At 40.9% G+C, this 6,067-nt stretch overlaps 1 long non-coding RNA gene across 1 annotated transcript; it reads left to right on the top strand.

The window, feature by feature from the left end:
• Positions 1-547: 547 nt before the first annotated feature.
• Positions 548-5,842, top strand: LOC117266412 (uncharacterized). Its single transcript, XR_004502490.2, has 4 exons — positions 548-696; positions 1,605-1,682; positions 5,291-5,376; positions 5,767-5,842. It is a non-coding gene; the product is annotated as an uncharacterized LOC117266412 (long non-coding RNA).
• The last annotated feature ends 225 nt before the right edge of the window (positions 5,843-6,067 follow it).

The raw sequence follows: 6,067 nt of genomic DNA, 5'->3' as shown, positions 1-6,067 counted from the left end.
TAATCTAAAGGTCAGAAAGAACAAGGTTCATAATTTAGATGTTATGTAAATGTAATAGTAAGGCATATTGTATGGTCTCACACATTAAGCGAGGGCGTGCACATCCACAGTTCTTCCCAGGTGCTGGATACTGAAAGCAAACAAACATTACTCATATAAACACATACTTGAGAAAAACAGTATTTGTTGACAATGCAATTTGCTGTCATTTGAGTCCTGTATTAAATGAAGAATAGACTGTATATTAATCTCTGTGTACATGTGTTTAACAGAGTGCCAGTGGCTTAGACTAGTGGGCTGTTTTGTTGCATACAAATTAAAATAGACCTAGTAGTGGTGTAACACTGATTAATGAAAATATTATTTTAAAATATAAAAAATAAAATATTCACATTTAACTCATGAGTACAGTGGTAGAATATGGACAGGAAAACAACAGGAGTAAAATGTTTTTAACTTTTCAGAAAAGCTGATTAATATCTTCTAGCTACCTAAGCAAGGACGACTAGCTGATGCGCCATGTTTGACAGGTGTTGTAACGTAGCAGGTACAACATTATTGAGTTTAACGACTCCACCTGTACCCTACCTGTTGTTTTGCTGCTTTTACTTATGACTGAAATTGACTGAATTCTCCTAAAATGTTACCGTGAAGCTAACTGCATTACCTCCAGCGTATAGACTTCAAACAGCACTGGTGAGTTTGTAATTTTAGCTGTTGTCAGAGCTAACTTTATCCTATAACGTTAAACGTTTGTTTTTGACAGCCATTTATCAAGGACAGTCCAGCACCTGGGACAGCTTTTACCAGCCCATAATATTCTGTTTAATGCGCTAATTTCAGCGGTAATTTGATAAAATGTTAATTATACAGAGCATATAAAGGGGTAAACTCAGAGTTAACGTTAGCTAAGTTAGCTAAAACTTGCTAGCTAACGTTGCTAAAGAACTACCAATAAGGGCCGTGTGCACCAATAGAGGCCGTGTGCACCAAAGATCGAAGATATTCAATGGGGATGCCGTTAATTGTATGCTGCGTCACAAACGTCAACAGCGGTTGGTGGTGCTTATGCCGCATTCGTTTGGCAATCCAGGCCGGTCATTCCTTGTCGGATTTATACGACCGTATGACACGTCTGATCTGAAAGCGTTGCATTGCAACAGTCCGGAAAACATGGCGGCGCGCCGTAAATTTGTTTTTGTTTGCATGGTTGCTGAGCAACGGAGACTTTGCTGGTTCAAACGACTTTAGGCTACAACGAGCTTGCACAGACTTTTTTCCCAACACAAATCAACAGTGGAAATAGAAATGCCATTGCAAAGTACTTGTATGAATTTTACAACACAAACGCTTAATTAAACAGCATATACAAGGACAAATTGAGGACAAATAACTTTGTTTACCATTCACAATGTGCGTCGTGACGTCAATTCTACCGACTCGGTCTACCTGGACCTTGCCCGAGTTTGATGACGAGACCTCCGGGTAGAACGGGTGTTCTTTTGTACTTTTCCGGACCGGAAACCGTATCAATCCCGGTTCCGGCTACCAATAGAATGCAGCATTACCTATGGTGCTTACCGCCATCTTTATCCATCACTCAGGTGAGCAGTTAAGTCAGCCACACTTGAAGAACAGGTGGGCCAAGTTCGTCTGTAAAGAGGCAACAAGCTGCATCTTTGGTGAGTACCCTCATAGGAGTTCACACTTTTCTTATACACTTGCCGGCCACTTTATTAGGTACACCTTGCTAGTACCAGGTTGGACCCCCTTTTCCCTCAGAACTGCTTTAATTCTTGGTGGCATAGATTCAGTAAGGTGCTGGAAACATTCCTCAGAGATTTGAGTTCATGTTGACATGATAGCATCACCCAGTTGCTGGACATTTGTTGGCTCTACATCCATGATGAGAACTGGATCGAGATCTGGTGACTGTGAGGCCATTGGAGGACAGTGAATTTGAGATGATTTGAGCTTTGTGACATGGCGCGTTATCCTGCTGGAAGTAGCCATCAGAAGATGGGTACGCTGTGGTTATAAAGGGATGGAAAAGGTCAGCAACAGTAACGTACTCAGGTAGGCTGGTGTTTAAAAGATGCTCAACTGGTACTAAGGGGTCCAAATTGTGCCAAAAAATAACCTTCACACCATTACACCACCACCTCCAGCCTGAACCGTTGATACAAGGCAGGATGGATCCATGCTTTCATGTCAATTACGCCAAATTCTGACCCTACGATCTGAATGTCGCAGCAGAAAATGAGACACAGACCAGGCAATGTTTTTCCAATCTTTTATGGTCCACTTTTGGTGAGCTGTGTCAATTGTAGCCTCAGTTTCCTGTTCTTAACTGACTGCTGTAGCCCATCTGCTTCAAGGTTTGATGTGTTCGTTCAGAGATGGTCTTCTGCATACCTTGGTTGTAACGAGTGGTTATTTGAGTTAGCGTTGCCTTTCTATCATCTTGAACCAGTGTGGCCATTATTAGCCAGACACAGGGTCCAGGGTTGTGCATAAAAATCCCAGTAGATAAATATAATACTCAGACCAGGCCGTCTGCCACCAACGACCATGGCACGTTCAAAGTCACTTAAATCACCTTGCTTCCCCATTCTGATGCTCGGTCGAACTTCAGCAGGTCGTCTTGACCATGCCTAAATTCATTGAGTTGCTGCCACATGACTGTTTGCGTCAACAAGCAGTTGAACAGGTGTACCTAATAAATTGCCCGGTAAGTGTATGTCCACATTGTTGTTGAGTTTTTCATTTAGTTTTTGCCCAGTTCATACAGTATCATTATAAAGGACAGTTAGCTAATAATTAACTGCCATGAAATGAGATGTCAATAAAGTCCCTTTTGTTTGAGGTATTTTTCATGAAAGATATTTTGATGTGTCACAGTAGGCGAGGCATACATGTGTAAACAGGGTTGGAAATTAGCGCCAGCCAAATGCCAGTAAAATATGTAATTGGCTGCTGTACTTGCTTTACTCACCAGCCAAACAAACAAACAAACAAACAAACAAAAGAAAACAAACAAGCATAACAATGGTAATTTATAAAGTGTCTTGTAGATTTTAAAATCATCCAGCTAAGTGTTAGGTGGACAAAAAGGTAATTTCTGTCCCAGGTGGAAATATGATTATAGCCTAGCTGCTTTAGTCTTTGGGTCTTAGTATTCTTGACAGATCCCCATTAACTGCTACTATGGTATCAGCTACTCTCCCTGGGGTTCACACACAACAAAACAAACAACATAAAACAAGACATACAGTACAGGCCAAAAGTTTGGACACACCTTCTCATTCAATGCGTTTTCTTTATTTTCATGACTATTTACATTGTAGATTCTCACTGAAGGCATCAAAACTATGAATGAACACATGTGGAGTTATGTACTTAATAAAAAAAGGTGAAATAACTGAAAACATGTTTTATATTCTAGTTTCTTCAAAATAGCCACCCTTTGCTCTGATTACTGCTTTGCACACTCTTGGCATTCTCTCCATGAGCTTCAAGAGGTAGTCACCTGAAATGGTTTTCCAACAGTCTTGAAGGAGTTCCCAGAGGTGTTTAGCACTTGTTGGCCCCTTTGCCTTCACTCTGCGGTCCAGCTCACCCCAAACCATCTCGATTGGGTTCAGGTCCGGTGACTGTGGAGGCCAGGTCATCTGCCGCAGCACTCCATCACTCTCCTTCCTGGTCAAATAGCCCTTACACAGCCTGGAGGTGTGTTTGGGGTCATTGTCCTGTTGAAAAATAAATGATCGTCCAACTAAACGCAAACCGGATGGGATGGCATGTCGCTGCAGGATGCTGTGGTAGCCATGCTGGTTCAGTGTGCCTTCAATTTTGAATAAATCCCCAACAGTGTCACCAGCAAAACACCCCCGCACCATCACACCTCCTCCTCCATGCTTCACAGTGGGAACCAGGCATGTGGAATCCATCCGTTCACCTTTTCTGCGTCTCACAAAGACACGGCAGTTGGAACCAAAGATCTCAAATTTGGACTCATCAGACCAAAGCACAGATTTCCACTGGTCTAATGTCCATTCCTTGTGTTTCTTGGCCCAAACAAATCTCTTCTGCTTGTTGCCTCTCCTTAGCAGTGGTTTCCTAGCAGCTATTTGACCATGAAGGCCTGATTGGCGCAGTCTCCTCTTAACAGTTGTTCTAGAGATGGGTCTGCTGCTAGAACTCTGTGTGGCATTCATCTGGTCTCTGATCTGAGCTGCTGTTAACTTGCCATTTCTGAGGCTGCTGACTCAGATGAACTTATCCTCAGAAGCAGAGGTGACTCTTGGTCTTCCTTTCCTGGGTCGGTCCTCATGTGTGTCAGTTTCATTGTAGCGGTTGATGGTTTTTGCGACTCCACTTGGGGACACATTTAAAGTTTTTGCAATTTTCCGGACTGACTGACCTTCATTTCTTAAAGTAATTATGGTCACTCGTTTTTCTTTAGTTAGCTGATTGGTTCTTGCCATAATATGAATTTTAACAGTTGTGCAATAGGGCTGTCGGCTGTGTATTAACCTGACTTCTGCACAACACAACTGATGGTCCCAACCCCATTGATAAAGCAAGAAATTCCACTAATTAACCCTGATAAGGCACACCTGTGAAGTGGAAACCATTTCAGGTGACTACCTCTTGAAGCTCATTGAGAGAATGCCAAGAGTGTGCAAAGCAGTAATCAGAGCAAAGGGTGGCTATTTTGAAGAAACTAGAATATAAAACATGTTTTCAGTTATTTCACCTTTTTTTGTTAAGTACATAACTCCACATGTGTTCATTCATAGTTTTGATGCCTTCAGTGAGAATCTACAATGTAAATAGTCATGAAAATAAAGAAAACGCATTGAATGAGAAGGTGTGTCCAAACTTTTGGCCTGTACTGTATACACATACAAAGTCTCATTAAGAGTGTGTTCAAGACAAGTACAAGACAAGTAACATTACAATGCATTAGACAAATAATTCATGAAAGTTCACATATAAAAACCTCAGTTTTATAAAACATAAAACTCTCAATAAGAGCATTTTCAAGACGGGTAAATATCAGTTACAAAACCTAAACATAACAACATATCAAACTGCCTCCCATCTTTGTTGGTTCGTATCGTACAGGCTGGTCTACACTGTCATGGCCTACTAAGAGAGAACAGATAAAAACCACTGTTAATGTTATTAACACCTCTGGTTATCTGACCATGAGAAGTCAAAATGCCTGCTATGAGAGAAAGACCTTTTGTAAATGCTAACTTGTGAATCTTCTTCATCACTCAAGTCGACAGATACATTATCGACACCACTGTCACTTTAGGAAGAGATGGGCCAGATTGATCTATAAAGAAGCAACAGGACACATCTTTGGTAAGTACCTTCAAATGGGTCCACACTTTTTATAATATGTACACATTATTGTTGAGTTTATCAGTTAGGACAGTTTGCTAATGATCACTAACATGGAATTAGGTGCAAGTAAACTCCCTTTTGTTGTGGGCATTTTTCATGAATGACATTTTGACATGTCAGAGTAGGAGAAGCACATGTGTAAATAATAATTATAGCTGCTTCAGTTTCCTTCTCCGAGTGTCATAAAGGCTGCTGCACTCAAACTGTCATGGCTTACAAGGAGAAGAGATTGAAACCATAATTAATGTTATTAATACCTTTAGTTTTCTGAAGTCAAAATGTTTGCTGTGTGGATAAGGCCTTTTGTTAATTCTTACTTGGTGCCTTTGAATCGTATCCATCACTCAGGTTGAAAGATATGTTATCAACACTGCTGCCACTTGAAGAAGAGATGGGCCAAATTCATCTATAAAGAGGCGACAGGACGCATCTTTGGTAAGTATCCTCTAATGGATCCACACTTGTTTGGTTTATCAATCAGTTTTTGCCCAGTACATACCACTGTTGACTGTGTCCGTTTGCTAATACTACCATGGAATGAGGTGTCAGTAAAGTCCCTTTTTTTGTAACTGTTTTTTTTCATGAGAGACATTTTGACATGCACGGTAAGAGAAATGTGCGTGTAAATAATGAAATTAATGATGGCTGA

The sequence above is a fragment of the Epinephelus lanceolatus genome, chromosome 10 (assembly GCF_041903045.1).
Source record: "Epinephelus lanceolatus isolate andai-2023 chromosome 10, ASM4190304v1, whole genome shotgun sequence".
Classification (NCBI taxonomy): domain Eukaryota; kingdom Metazoa; phylum Chordata; class Actinopteri; order Perciformes; family Serranidae; genus Epinephelus; species Epinephelus lanceolatus.
The sequence above is the reverse complement of the archived record's forward strand: the minus strand, read 5'-3'. Positions and strand labels throughout refer to the sequence as shown.